Below are 14,803 nucleotides of genomic sequence, written 5' to 3'. Positions count from 1 at the left end.
GGAAATTTACATGCGTCTTCGTGCTAATTGATAAGTTTTCTAAGTGGATAGAATACATGCCTCTGGTACAGGCATCCTCAGAGAAAGCTGTCACATTTCTCGACCAGGTCATCCACCGTTTCGGCGTGCCCAACAGCATCATTACTGATCTGGGTACTCAGTTCACCGGGAACGCTTTTTGGGACTTCTGCGATGAAAGGAGCATAGTTGTAAAATACGTCTCGGTGGCGCATCCTAGAGCTAATGGACAAGTCGAGCGGGCAAATGGCATGATCTTGGACGCATTGAAGAAGAGGATGTACAGAGAAAACGATAAAGCTCCTGGAAGATGGCTCAAGGAGTTACCAGCCGTGGTCTGGGGCCTCCGAACTCAGCCCAGTCGTAACACCGGCGTCTCACCATACTTTATGGTTTACGGCGCTGAGGCAGTCCTCCCACCAGATATAGCTTTCAGATCAGCACGGGTAGAGAACTTCGACGAAGGCAAGGTCAATGAAGTACGGGAGCTAGAAGTCAACAGCGCAGAGGAGAAAAGGCTTGATTCTTGCGTACGCACGGCCAAATACCTTGCTGTTTTGCGCAGGTACTACAACAAGAACGTTAAAGAGCGTTTCTTCGTGGTCGGGGACTTAGTCCTGAAGTGGAAGACGAACCAGGCTGGTGTCCACAAACTCGCAACCCCATGGGAGGGACCCTTCATGATCAAGGAAGTCACACGTCCAACGTCTTATAGGTTAGCTCATCTGGACGGCACGGACGTACCGAACTCATGGCACATCGACAAGCTTAGACGTTTCTATGCTTAACTACTGAGATATGTACTCTACTTGTATTTTCGATTTACTTTACTAAAGAATTATGATTTCTCCGACCACTCTAATGTGTCACTCCGAATTTTATGGTTATTCCAATTTAAGCCAGTACAAGCCGACCACCACTCCTTCTACGGTTTTCGGAGCAGGCCCTGTCTCCGGTTCCTCCCAACACGTGCACGGGATCCGCTCTCTACGTTGCGGGTGATCGGCGGGTCCCCCCTGGTTTGACTTGTCTGCGTCCACGTGTGCACAGGTCATAGTACCTCACACTCCGACCACATGCCAGACTAGGGCCGCACAAACTTTTCAGGATGACGTGTCGAGCAAAACGGTACAACTAAACAGAACGTTAACACGTTCCCACTTAGTTACACCAATAAAAAATTTCAAGCTTAAAGTGCGTTTTGTATAAAACAAACAAGCTTATAATGATATACAGTTACGTTATTACAAGCTTGCCTGAAGAGGCTTAAGTTTACAATAACACAACTATGTCCTCCTTCTACAGCTCTAAGCCTATTACATTGGCTGGTTGGGGCGCATGGCATTTACTGCTCGCCGCCTCTGATACCCTACTCGAGTCTCGGGGACTCTTGAGCTAGTCAAGCTGAAGGGGATGGCCCCGCCGGTGCCTGGCTGGTCGAGACCGCAGGCTTCGTTGGTTGGCTTGCAGCTGACGGCATTTCCAGCTGGCTTGTCGATGGCATACCCTGCACAGGTGCTGTCCCACCTCCGCACAGGTTAATATCGCCAATTATCTTTGACGACAAGTCCAGCTGGGCCGTCCGAAGCTCTTCGGCCTTGTCTGGGTCTATCTCCTTCGGGTACCCAGCCTCCAAGCGTTTGAGATCGATCAGGGGGTAGTGAGCACGCACCATGCTTAGCACATGGGCACCCGTGTACTCACCCGCCTCCTTCACGAAGTCTTGGAACCATCCCCATGCTTGCTTGCATCTCTCGACCAGTCCGAGCTGGGGCATCCTTAGCTCTTCCTCTGTGAGCGCCGGGTCGATAAGGTCGAGGACGGGCACAATGCCAGTTGCCATTTCTTGGCACCGCTTGTTCCACGTGTCCCGCTCCTCGGTGGTCTTAAGGCATTGTGCTTTCCAGTCAGTCACGTTCCTTGATCACGGCCTCCAGGTGCCTCTTGGCATTGACTTTCAAAACTGAAAACAGTACAAGACATCAAACGTGATGACACGACAAGGCAAGGTGGGCAATAGAATGAGAAAGGTGGTCTGGAGTGCTTACTTTTCAGGTCATCCTTCATTCTGGTAGTGTGGTCTTGGAGTTCCGACTGGCTGCGTGCCAGTTTCTCGTTGTCCTCCTTCAGGCGACCACATTCTGCAAGCACACGGCTGTTCTCCCCCTGGAGGCGGGTCACTTCAGCTTCTAAACCTGCATTACAGCTATTACTGCCAAGAACAAAATAACACAAGTCCCGCACTTGCTATGATACGGTGAAAACTTACCTGTTTTCTCCCGCTCTTTGTTTTTGAGCTGGCCGACCAGGTTTTGGTTCTGTGCTTCTCGGTCTGTCCTCTCCTGGTCGGCGGCTTCAAGTTGGCGCCGTAGGCGTTCCACTTCAGCCATCAGCTCCTTATTGGTCGTCGTGATTCCTTCTATCTGGTCGAAGCACCTTTTTCGGTATCTTGCAGTTTTCATCAAGTCCTGCATATAGACAAGCTACGTCAGACAGTTCGACTACACAACAGGGTCAAGGACTCAAGCCAAATATACCTGGACTTCCGTCACCAGACGCTTGGCCGCCCAGTTCGACTCTTAAGGTCTCTTCGACCTCTGGGATTTCCTCGTGCATGACCCATTCGTCGTTCCGATAGCGCGACACATATACATGTTGTCGCCTATCTTGGGGACGGCCCAGGACTTCTTCCACTTCATCCTCTTAGCCTCCTGTTCGGGAGGCGGCACTGGTCTGGAGTTCAGCAGACTCCACGACCACCAGGGCTTTCCCGCGAGCCGTCGCGTCGGCAACCATGTTCTGGGCAACTTCTGGCTGCTGCCCCTCGGCTAGATCCAGCTCCCTTGGCGCCGTGGTATCCGCCTCAGCAGGTTTCGTGCTTGGAGCACTTGTATTCTGCTCGGTTGTCTTCTTGACCAGCTGCTCGGGGACTGGCGTCTGGTCGTCCGCCTGCTGAGGCCCAGGCGGAGTCCCTGCCATGGGCTCCTCCATGGCTGGTTGCTGAGCAGTTTGTCCCGCTGTTGTTGGTGAGGACGTTCCGCACCCAGCTAGCTGGTCGGGGCTTTCGGTGGACGCCGATCTAATGAATTCAGAGACAAATTCAGAAGATAATAGCATCCAATGCAAAATGCAAAGCTTACATCAAAAATATAGATACTTACAGTTTCGACTTGCGGAAGGATGTGGCGAAGGAACGTCTCCTCGACCGCCCCTGCTCCGCTTGCTCGGCAGTTTCCACCGGGACTTGTTCAACCTCCGGTACGGGCGTCGGAGTATGATGCGGCATGTTTCCTTCAGTCTGTCCTCTGTGTTGCAGTGGGCGGTGCTGTGACCACTGCTGGCCCAGAGGAGACACCCTGCTCCGTCGGTCCCACCTGCCTTCTCCTCTTTCGAGGGACGAGCCGGAAGATGTCCGCATCCTCTGCTTCGTCGTCCGACAGGGGGAAGATGGCTTGACGTCGTTTGCTGGCAGCCGGACGCTTGCCAGCGGCTCTGGTCGAGGCGTCCTCTACGGTCTCGAGTACCGCCCAGTGAACGTCGTCGGTCCTGGCGCTGGTCTGGGCGGCTAGGGCCGGTAGCTTGCGGCCATTCTACACCAGGGGGAGGCGACACGAACACTCCTGCCCGGTCACGGCCATTACACTGAAGACACAAAATGAAGGAAAAGACAGTTATTTTCTTGATACAACATGACTCTACAGTTAAAAGGAGGCGTCATTTACCTTTGGGGGAGGTCGAGCCAGCTTGAAGGCGTGCTCGATGGCGTTCAGTGCAACATAATTGGGATCGGCCAGATTGAACAGCTCTCCAATCCTGGCCTTGATCTCCAGTCTTGTCAGAGCGGCTCTTTCCTGGTCCTTGTCGGATCCGCGCCCCCTTGGTACTCGAAGCCAGGATGAATCCTTTTCTGGCATGGCTGAATTCGTCGGCTAATGAAGTTGCCGACCACGCTCGGGCCATCAAGCCTTCCCCACGAGATCATCCCGAGCAGTTCGACGATCTGTTCCAAGTTCTCGGGCTTCTCCGACCAGCTATTTTTCTTCTCTGGTAATTAGCCCCACGTCGCACAGAGTGATGGTGTTCGGCTCTTCACGGATGTAGAACCATTTCTTATACCACTCAGTCCAATGAGGTGTTCTAGGGACAGTGTAGGTATTGGGCCTTCATGCCGTCACGCAGGTTCAGGTAGACGCCTCCGGCAATCTTCGAGCCACCGCTCCCTTTTTTCCGAAGACAGAACAGGTGGCGAAAGAGGTCGAAATGGGGCTGGAAGCCACCATACGCCTCGCAGAGATGGATGAAGGTAGAGACGAGAAGAATCGAGTTGGGATGTAGATTGCAAATCCCAATCTCAGTAGTACAAGCAGAGACCCTGAAGGAAAGGGTGCACTGGAATCCCAAAACCCCGTTTGAAGAAATCTTCGAAAACCATGATCTCACCTGGTTGTGGATCGGGGAAGCTTTCTCCTTCCGGTGCGTGCCATCCAGCGAGGGCTTTGTTGTGGAGCACCCCCATGGCGACGAGGTCTTCGATGGTTTGCTCAGTTGCTCCTGAGACTTCCACCACTCCTTCGCCATGATTCCACCTTTCTTCTGGGCGTCTCTCCTCGCCATTACTCTGTCCTTTCTAGGGGGGTGGATGTGGTGGCAAGGGGATTTTGGCTGATGTTTATCGGAGGAATAGGGTTTGGCAAGAGGAAGACGAAGGTGGCGGCGGCGAATGACGATGGGGAACGGTGACAGTAACTTGCCAGATCTATATTATAAATAACAAAGAGTACCATCGTTTCGTCCGCCTGAGTTTCTTGGGAGACGTGCGCACGCGCGACGGACGGATGTTCACACCACCTCGAGATCTGCGCCAATAAACACGCTCCTTCGTTAACAGTGTACGCGCCTCTTCGTTGATGGTATAAGAGGGCCCACACTGACACACCTCAATACAGGTGTCAACCGACTGTTTGCCAGAGAAAAAGAAAAAATGGGAAGACAGAATGAGGTACTATACCTATTTGCTTTTTTGACCAGGCGTGTCAGATTGTACTTGGCAGAGAATAGAGAAAAATAAGTATACCAAATAATAGTACAAGCAGCGCAAGTGATCGTGGATTTGCCCTGACCACTACTGTGCTCAGGAACTGCCCAGACCACTACTGTGCTCGGGGATTGCCCAGACCACTACTGTGCTTGGACACTGCCCATACCACTTTTGTGTTCGGGGAATGCTCCGACCACGGCCGTGCCTGGGGACTGCTCCGACTATTACCATATTCAGGAACTGCTGTGACCACCGTTGTGCTCGGGTACTCTCCCGACCACTTCTTATAGTTTTGCTCTCCTTGGCTACATGTGATTTGTACTCATATACAGTTGAGAGACATTTATTTGGATCTTGCTACAAGGTTCATACTTCGCCTTCCAGCAAGCTCGGGACTACGGAGGTACGATGTACCTGCCGGTGTATCTTGTTTTGCCTGTACGACAATTGGATTCTTAACTTCAGCGGAATTTCTTTTTTAGACCCTGGCACCACGTGCCTATGTCACCTACCACCAGGCTCGGGGACTAAGTGGGCACACTTCACCTTGCGGTGAATATGTTTGTTTAAATCGACCCCTGTGCTTTGAATGATTATAAGGATTATTAATATGCTCAGGGGACTGCCCCGACCACTGCTTGAATAATGGTTCTCCTTGCCTACATGTGATTTGTACTCACATACAGTTAAGAGACATTTCTTTAGACCTTGCTACAAGGCTCATACTTTGCCTTCCAGCAAGCTCGGGGACTACGTCGGTACGATGCACCTGCCGGTGCATCATGTTTTGCCTGTACGGCAATTCGGTTTTCAACTAAACTATGAATTCTTTTTAGACCCTGGCACCACGTGCCTACGTCCCCTACTACCAGGCTCGGGGACTAAGTGGGCACACTTCACCTTGCGGTGAATGTGTTTGTTTTTTGACCCATACGCTTCTGATGATCAAGGACGTCATGCTTCAAGACCACTTACATTTCTTTTCAGAAATACAAGTGGACACACTTCTCAGGACAGAAATCTTTTTCTTTTTTCTTAAGAGCACCATACATTCTTCGGACAACCTACTTCTCCAGTGATGAAGGTGGTCGGAGGTGTCAAGGATTCAAGCCTCGCTTGTCGAAGAAGGTTAAAATGGCATGTCGCAGCATAATACATGATGCTCGGGGACTAGCTATGGGGGTATTAACCCCTATACCCTTACGGCTAAGCTTGGGCTGGCCCGGATCGATGGGTTCAGTCCACCCGAAAGACGACGTGCGGCCCAGTTAACCTGATCGGAGTCCCGCACAAGGAATCAAGACGGATTTGGCGACCAAGCAGGAATCCTGGTCGGTTAGAATAGGAATCCTTATCCGGCCACATATGGCAATTGTAACTGACTAGGATTAGTTTCCAAATCTGTAACCCTGCCCCCCGGACTATATAAGGCGGGCAGGGGACCCCTCTAAAAAACATCTCTCATTGACATACAACAATACAAATCAGACGCAGGACGTAGGTATTACGCCTTCTTGGCGGCCGAACCTGGATAAAACCTCATGTCTGTCTTGCGTCACTGTCTTGTTTGGGGCTTGCGCATCTGTCTGCCGATAATCTACTACCTTGGGCATACCCCTAGGTAGACTACCGACCATATTTCGTTGACAATATGGTACAGAAGAAAAACTCATTTGCATCCCATAATAAAAACAAGAAGAACATGCAAGAGAACAATAATGCAAAGCCTAAGCAAATTGCACAGTTTAAGAAGAAAAACAACAAGAAAGGTGAAGGTTGATTTGTTTGTGGGAGTGATGAGCATTGGGCAAGTGCGTGCCCAGACCGTAAATATAAGCAAGAAAAGAAATCAGCAAACATGGTGATTAGCGAGACTGGAGGAGAAACATCTAGGTATGGTAATTCTTTACCTTTTGTTCTTTCAGTTTGTCTTTCACCTGAATGGTGAATGGATAGCTGTGCTAATATTCATGTGTGTGCTGATGTTTCTTTGTTTACTTCCTATCAGGCCGGCAGGACTGGAGCCTTGCTGATGGGAAACGGTTCGTATGCGCGTGTTCTTGGTGCTGGTACGGTCGTTCTGAAGTTTACTTCGGGAAAGACGGTGCTATTAAAGAATGTGCAGCATGTTCCCTCCATCAAGAAGAATCTTGTTAGCGGTTCTCAAATGTGTCGCGATGGCTTTAAAATTGTGCTTCAGTCCAATAAGTGTGTTGTGTCGAGACATGGAACATTTGTTGGAAAAAGTTATGATTGCGGAGGCTTGTTCCGCTTATCTTTGCTTGATGTGTGTAATAAAGTAGTGAACAATATTAATATTTCGGATGAGTCGAATATATGGCATTCATGACTTTGTCATATTAATTTTGGCTATCTCACGTGGCTTGCAAATCTGAATTTAATCCCGAAATTTAACTTAGTCAAAGATTCTAAGTGCCAGGTGTGTGTGTGCAATCGAAGCAACCGCGCAAGCCTCACAAGGCTGCTGAGGCAAGGAACTTGGCACCATTAGAACTCATTCATTCTGATTTATGCAAAATGAATGACGAATTGACTAAAAGCGGTAGATGATACTTCATGACATTTATAGATGATTGTACTAGATTTTGCTATGTGTATTTATTGAAAACTAAAGATAAAGTGTAGTATTATTTTAAAGTCTATAAAGCTGAGGTAGAAAATCAACTTGAGAAGAAAATCAAGCGTTTGCGGTCCGATCGCGGAGGAGAATATTTCTCAAATGAATTTTCTAAGTTTTGCGCGGTGCATGAAATTATTCATGAGAGGACGCCATCATACTCACCATAGTCCAATGGGATTGCAGAGAGAAAGAACCGCACTCTAACTGATTTGGTTAATGCCATGTTAGAGACTGCGGGACTATCTAAGAAATGGTGGGGTGAGGCTATATTGACAGCATGTCATGTCCTGAATAGAGTGCCCACAAAGAACAAAGAAATTACATCATTCGAGGAATGGGAGAAGAAGAGATTAAATCTCTCTTACCTGCGAACTTGGGGTTGTTTGGCAAAGGTGAATGTGCCAATAAACAAAAAGCGAAAGTTTGGACCAAAGACTGTTGATTGTGTTTTTCTTGGTTATGCTATTCACAGCGTGGGTTATAGATTTTTAATCATAAATTCTAGTGTTCCTGAGATGGTTGTTGATACAATAATGGAATCTAGAGATGCTACATTTTTTGAGAATGAGTTTCCCATAAAAAATGCTCCTAGCACGACTGGTCATGAATTTATAATTTCCCATGAGCATAAAATTTTTACTCTGATAAAATAAACTGAGGAACCCTATATGCAAAATCCTGAGAAAGATGACAATATACTCACTAGAAAAAGTAAGAGATAGAGGACTGTAAAGTCTTTTGGTGATGACTATATTGTGTACCTTGTGGATGACATACCAACGACCATTAAAGAGGCATATTCCTCTCCTGATGCCGACTTATGGAAGGAAGCAGTATGGAGTGAGATGGATTCTGTTATGTCTAATGAAACTTGGGAAATTGTTGATCGTCCTTATGGGTGCAAGCCTATAGGGTGCAAATGGGTGTACAAGAAAAAAATCTTAGGCCTGGTGGTACTATCAAGAGGTATAAGGCAAGGCTTGTGGCCAAGGGTTATACTCAAAAGGAAGGTAAGGATTTCTTTGATACTTATTCACCGATTGCCCGATTGACCATAATTTGAGTTTTGCTTTCTCTGGCATCCTCTTATGGTCTCATCGTTCATCAAATGGACGTTAAGACAGCTTTCCTAAACGGAGAGTTGGAGGAGATCTATATGGATCAGCCGGATGGATTTGTAGCAAATGGTCAAGAAGGCAAGGTGTGTAAATTATTAAAGTCATTATATGGCCTAAAATAAGCTCTTAAGCAGTGGCATAAGAAGTTCGACAGAACTTTAACATCTGCTGATTTTGTTGTGAATGAAGCTGACAAATGTGTATACTATCAGTATGGTGGGGGTGAAGGAGTCATTTTGTGCTTATATGTTGATGACACACTGATCTTTGGATCTAGCCTCAAAGTGATCAAGGAGGTGAAGGAATTTTTATCTAAAAATTTTGAGATGAAAGATTTGGGAGAGGCTGATGTTATTCTTAATATCAAGCTTTCTGAGAGAAGATGATGGTGGGGTAACTCTGTTACAATCCCACTATGTGGAAAAGGTGCTGAGTCGCTTTGGGTTTAGTGACTGTGCACCTGCTCCTACACCTTATGACCCGAGTGTGCTATTGAGGAAAAATCAGAGAATAGCAAGGGATCGGTTGAGATATTCACAGATCATCGGTTCGCTCATGTATCTTGCTAGTGCAACAAGGCCTGACATCTCATTTGCTATGTACAAGCTGAGCCAGTTTGTGTCAAACCAGGGAGATGATCATTGTCGTGCTCTTGAGAGAGTGATGCGCTATCTAAAGGGCACTATGAGCTATGGTATTCGTTATACCGGACATCCAAAGGTGTTGGAAGGCTATTGTGATGCCAACTAGATCTCTGATGCTGATGAGCTTTATGCCACAAGTGGATATGTATTTTCGATTGGAGGTGGCGCTGTTTCCTAAAAGTCTTGCAAGCAGGCTATCTTAACAAAGTCTACAATGGAAGCAGAACTCACATCATTAGACACCACTGGCTCTGAGGCCGAGTGGTTTCGTGATCTCCTTATGGATTTACCAGTTGTTGAAAAACCCATACCGGCTATTTCTATGAACTGCGATAACTAGACTGTGATTACGAATGTTAACAGTTCTAAGGATAACATGAAGTCTACAAGGCATGTTAAGAGACAACTAAAATCTATCAGAAAATTGAGAAACTCCGGAGTAATAGCGTTGGACTATGTTCACACATCTAACAATCTAGCAAATTAATTCACTAAGGGTCTGTCACTCAATATGATAAAAAGTGCATCAAGAGAGATGGGTTCGAGACCCACTTGAAATTTGCTATAGTGGTAACCTGTTCTATGTGATCGAAGATCCCGTAAAGTGGGATGGTGAAACAAGCTATTAGTAAATTGCGAGGAAAGATCTCATTTCTGATGCATATCTTTTATTTCTGTAAGACAGGTTGGTTTTTACCTTAATGTGTTCTAAGTGGCTTGCTAAAGCAAAGATGTTGTCCTACAGAACATCTTTTGAGGATCACATCTATATGAGTCAGACTGCTGGTCACAGTCTATGAGATTTGAGTAATCTCTAAATACTCATGAAAGGCACTGGAGTATGACTTATATGCTTCAAATAGAGGGGATGCCTTTTGCAGTCAAGTATCAGCTAAGGACTTTAGTGACATTTACCTCACATAAAACTATCAATTCAAGGCTTAGTCTATTGTTCAGTTGTGACTGAGTAAAACTATTGCTCTAGATAGTTGTTCAACTTAACAGTCTTCATCAAAACACTGGTATATAAAAGAAATATGGTTTTGAGACTACTTTATTGCAAACCCTAGAGTTTGGTGGGGATTATTGGATATATTATGGGCTTGGCCCGTATAATATTTAATAAATCAAATAAAACTCTATGGTACGTAACATTAAGCGTTGTATGGTTTAATACCATACGGAATTTTGACTAAATATTTACTCAGCTTATATGGTTAAAAATTATTCATCTTAATTAAGAAGCTGGGAAAAGGACAAAGGGGTGCCACATGCACGCGCACGGTGTAGCGGGAGAGCAGGTGACTCTGAAACCCTCGTCCGTCTGAGAACCTTGCACGGGGTGAGCGACGATTAGGTTTTTGGGGAGCGATCTACGACTGCTCGTCCACGTACGTCTTCTTCCTAGTGGTGATCGCTAGCGGAACACGTCTTCTTTCTGGTGATCCGTTCGTAGAACTGTACTACGAACACCGTCCTGCATCGACTATGGTCCACGACTTCGAGCAACGCACTATGTCGACTAGTGCGAATGGAGCCTCCGATGCCCTCGGCATGGGACCCTCCGCTGGGTATAATCTAATCTCTATGATTACTGTACTTTGCGTTTTTACTGTATCGATCTATATGTCATGTCTGCATGCTATAGCGTTCATTAGAAATATACACATGCACATATATGCCATCACGAACCTGCTGATGTTATATTTCTGGATTAAATTAACCATGAAAATGCCTAAATTTCTAACAGCGTGATCTTAAAAAAAATGTAACACAACGACTGACTTCTATGTGCAAACAAAACATATGAATAGTCAAAGAAGTGTACATATTTTCAGCCTATTCGCTTGGTCGTAAACTATCGTAAATTTCCAGCCAGAACAGTATTTTTCTCTTACACCAAACCAATCAGCAGTAATAATCTACGATCGTATACGATCGTTTCAGCCTCAGTTGAACAGGCTGTTTATTGTTACAATCTTGTGAAACAAACTTATATTATGATACTTTCACTATCAGTATACTTATCTTAATTTTACCTAGCAATTGTTCAAAAAGAACATCATTAATTAATTAGCACAAATCGAACTAGACTAGCCGATTTGCAAAAAACCGACCTAGCTGAAATTCTCGAGTTTCGTCGGAGAAGGGTAGGTATCATGCTTATGTGGTGAAGGACAACTAGATTTCCTAGCAAACTAGCGAAGAACAATCAAATCTCTCACCTAAGAGAGACCTCAGCAAGGTGTGAATGTTGTCAGGTTGCCCAAGGTCGGCCACAAGCCCATGACTTCAACTCTAGTTGTCGGATCAAGAGATAAACAACAAGTAGAATTTAAAAAAAAACTTAGACAAAAGGCCAAACATGATAAAAAAGTAATTGTAGATTGTTTTGGATTGATAGGTTATTTTTCAATTGGCTATGTCTCTTTATATTTATAGGGTGGAGAGATCTTGCCTCGACGGAAGTTGGAGTCTTACAAATTTCATACCAAAATCTAGCTTCTAATTTGGACTAGGCTGATAAAATTGGCACAGACAGTTATTTTCTTTGGAAATCAGCATAGCTGGTTTCCACGAGCATGGATCTTCCTATGATGTGGCTAGCGTCCGGACGCTAGCACCCATCCGGGCGCATGCGCCTGCCCCACATGCTGCAGCCCTTGCCACCCCGCGCTTGTTGCTATGCATGCTCGCGTGCTGCTACGTGCCTGCGCCTATTGCTCGCGTGTCGCTGCGCTCCCATGCGTGCTGTTGCGCATGCACGTGGGGACTGCCCCGCGCACGTGGGGACCGCCTTCGCCTGCTAATGAAAACACTTGCAACATAAAGCATTTGCTGCAAAATACGTCTGAAACATGTGAAATATTTAGTACATAAGCTTGCAAGATTTGTGTATGCAATTGCAACATTCAGATAAACAATTGCAACATACGTCTGAAACAGCTGAAGCATTTGAAACATACACTTGCAACATATATGTATAGCTACTGCAACATATGCAACATCCAGATAAAACACTTGCAACTTGCAACATGAAAACACTTCAGATGAAACATTTGGAATATACCCTTGCAACATATGTGTGAAACATATGCATCATCCAGATCAAAATGCTTGCAACAAATGTCTATTGACGCTTGCAACATTTATCTAAAATATTTGCAACATGTACAACATTCCGATCTAATTTTGCAACATCCATACGAAGCACTTACAATATATTTATGAAACATCTAAAACACTTGAAAATATACACTTACAACATGCGCTTTCAGCGCAACACAAGATCTCCTTGCTGCTTGAGAGAACGGAGGCTCATCAGCATCTAGAGTTCATCGGAGGCAGCGGCCCAGCGACGCTTGTAGGCGGTGGGCCGCCGACGGCAGCAGCTGCATGACGCGGCAAGGAGGCAGATCCGTTGGGGAGTCACTCGTGCCAGGCCTACCGTGCTGGTCCGCCCGTGACAGGGGCCATCGACGCAGCCCGCATCGCACCGAGAGAGAGGGAGGGAGTAGCACTAGAGGCGCGTGAGAGAGAGAAAGCGGAGGCAGGAGGCGAGAGAGAGAGGAGCGGTGGCTGATAATTTTCAAGGCGCGAACGAACCAATGAACGACAACACATGTGGACCGTACAGGTATAGACGCGAGCGGATCGGGGTTCGTCCAGACGGACGGATGTCCTCATCCTATCATTATCGATCTGGCTTCCTACGGCCAAGATTACAAGACTAATCTAATGACCTGTCTTTCATTGACATTCAGGTATATGTGAAATCTATCTCGATAAAATTTCGGTATATCATAGCAAGTCGAAAACTAAGAATAAAACTTCTATAGCAACTTGAACTGAATAGCGCCATGCTTGTTTTTGGCTACACTCTGATCCACTTGTACTTAAATAACAAAACCGAAGTAGGTGAAGTTATTATATCAACCTGTTCGTTTGTTCGTATCTGTCTTATAAGCCATGACTTATCAGCCAACGAATATTATTTTTCTCTCACACCAAACCAACCAACAGTACTTTCAGTTATGGCTTATAAGCCAAATTAGCCCAAACGAACAGGGCGTATATCGTTTTATGTAGAGAGAATTCCTTATTTGACACCAGACAAATAACCTGTTCCTTTCTTGTCTCTGAAAAAATTTCCGTTCCCTATTTGACACCGAATTCATCTTTCATTCCTTATACGACACTCCGTTGGATTTTCCATCCGTGAACCGTTGGCTGCCATATGAAAAGACGATTCTGCCCCTGTGGGCCCCACCACCCTTCTCCCTCCTCTCCTCCTTTTCTCCCTCATGTCCACGCCCGTATCAACAGCACGCCCCTTCCTTCCTCCTCCCTCTATCTCCTCTTCCTCTAGATCTAGCGGCGCAGCGGCCGGGCCCCCGCGACCGCCGCCCTCCGGCGTGGCCAGACCCCACCGGTGCCGGCAACCGCGGGCCCGCAGCTGCTATCCCACCTCCCATCCCCCAGCCATGCACGCATCTCTCTCTCTCTCTCTCTCTCTCTCTCTCTCTCTCTCTCTCTCTCTCTCTCTCTCTCTCTCTCCCTCCCAACGTGGCCACCCACGTGGGAGGCGCACCGGCGCAGGCATGGCCCCTCTCAGGCGGCGCACTGCCGTGGGTGGCCCCCCAGAGCGCGTCGTATTCCAAGTTGGACCCTAGCATGGGCGGCCCAAGCGCGTCGGGCCCCTGCGCATGCGGCGCACTGCCGTGGGCGGCCCCCCAGAGCGGCAGCCCCCAGCACGATCGCCTACGCCGCCGTAGGTATGGTCACCGGGAGGAGCCGGTACCCGGCTCGCTATGCCTCCACTGTTGGGCCCCTGCTCCTCTCTCACTGCGCTGTGTGTGCTACTCGCCGCCGTAGCCCCTTTGCCATGCGTGGTCGCCTCTTCCTCTTCCCCGCCTGCGGCTCCGGTTTGTGGCTGGCCCTGTCGGCGGCGCGTCGCCTCTTCTTCTCCGTCGGCGACGGCGGCGACGCACTTCGGCAGCCGGATCTACCGGCAGCTCACCCTCTTCTCCTCCTCCTCGGCGGAGGAGGGTGGCGTGGCTCGTCGGAGGAGGGAGGGGGCTCCGGCCGCAGCGGCGGGGACGGCCGGCGAGGGCCACGATGCGCCTGCCTTCTCCACCGCCGGCGTGCTGCTTATACGGGCGCGGACAGGAGGAAGAAGGGGAGGAGAGGAGGGAGAAGGGTGGTGGGGCCCACAGGGGCAAAATCGTCTTTTCACCTGGCAATTAACGGTTCATGGATGAAAAATCCAATGGAGTGTCGTATAAGGAATAAAAGTTGAACTCGGTGTCAAATAGGAAACGGAAATTTTTTGAGAGCCAAGAAA

The sequence above is a fragment of the Miscanthus floridulus genome, chromosome 13 (assembly GCF_019320115.1).
Source record: "Miscanthus floridulus cultivar M001 chromosome 13, ASM1932011v1, whole genome shotgun sequence".
NCBI lineage: Eukaryota > Viridiplantae > Streptophyta > Magnoliopsida > Poales > Poaceae > Miscanthus > Miscanthus floridulus.
The sequence above is the reverse complement of the archived record's forward strand: the minus strand, read 5'-3'. Positions refer to the sequence as shown.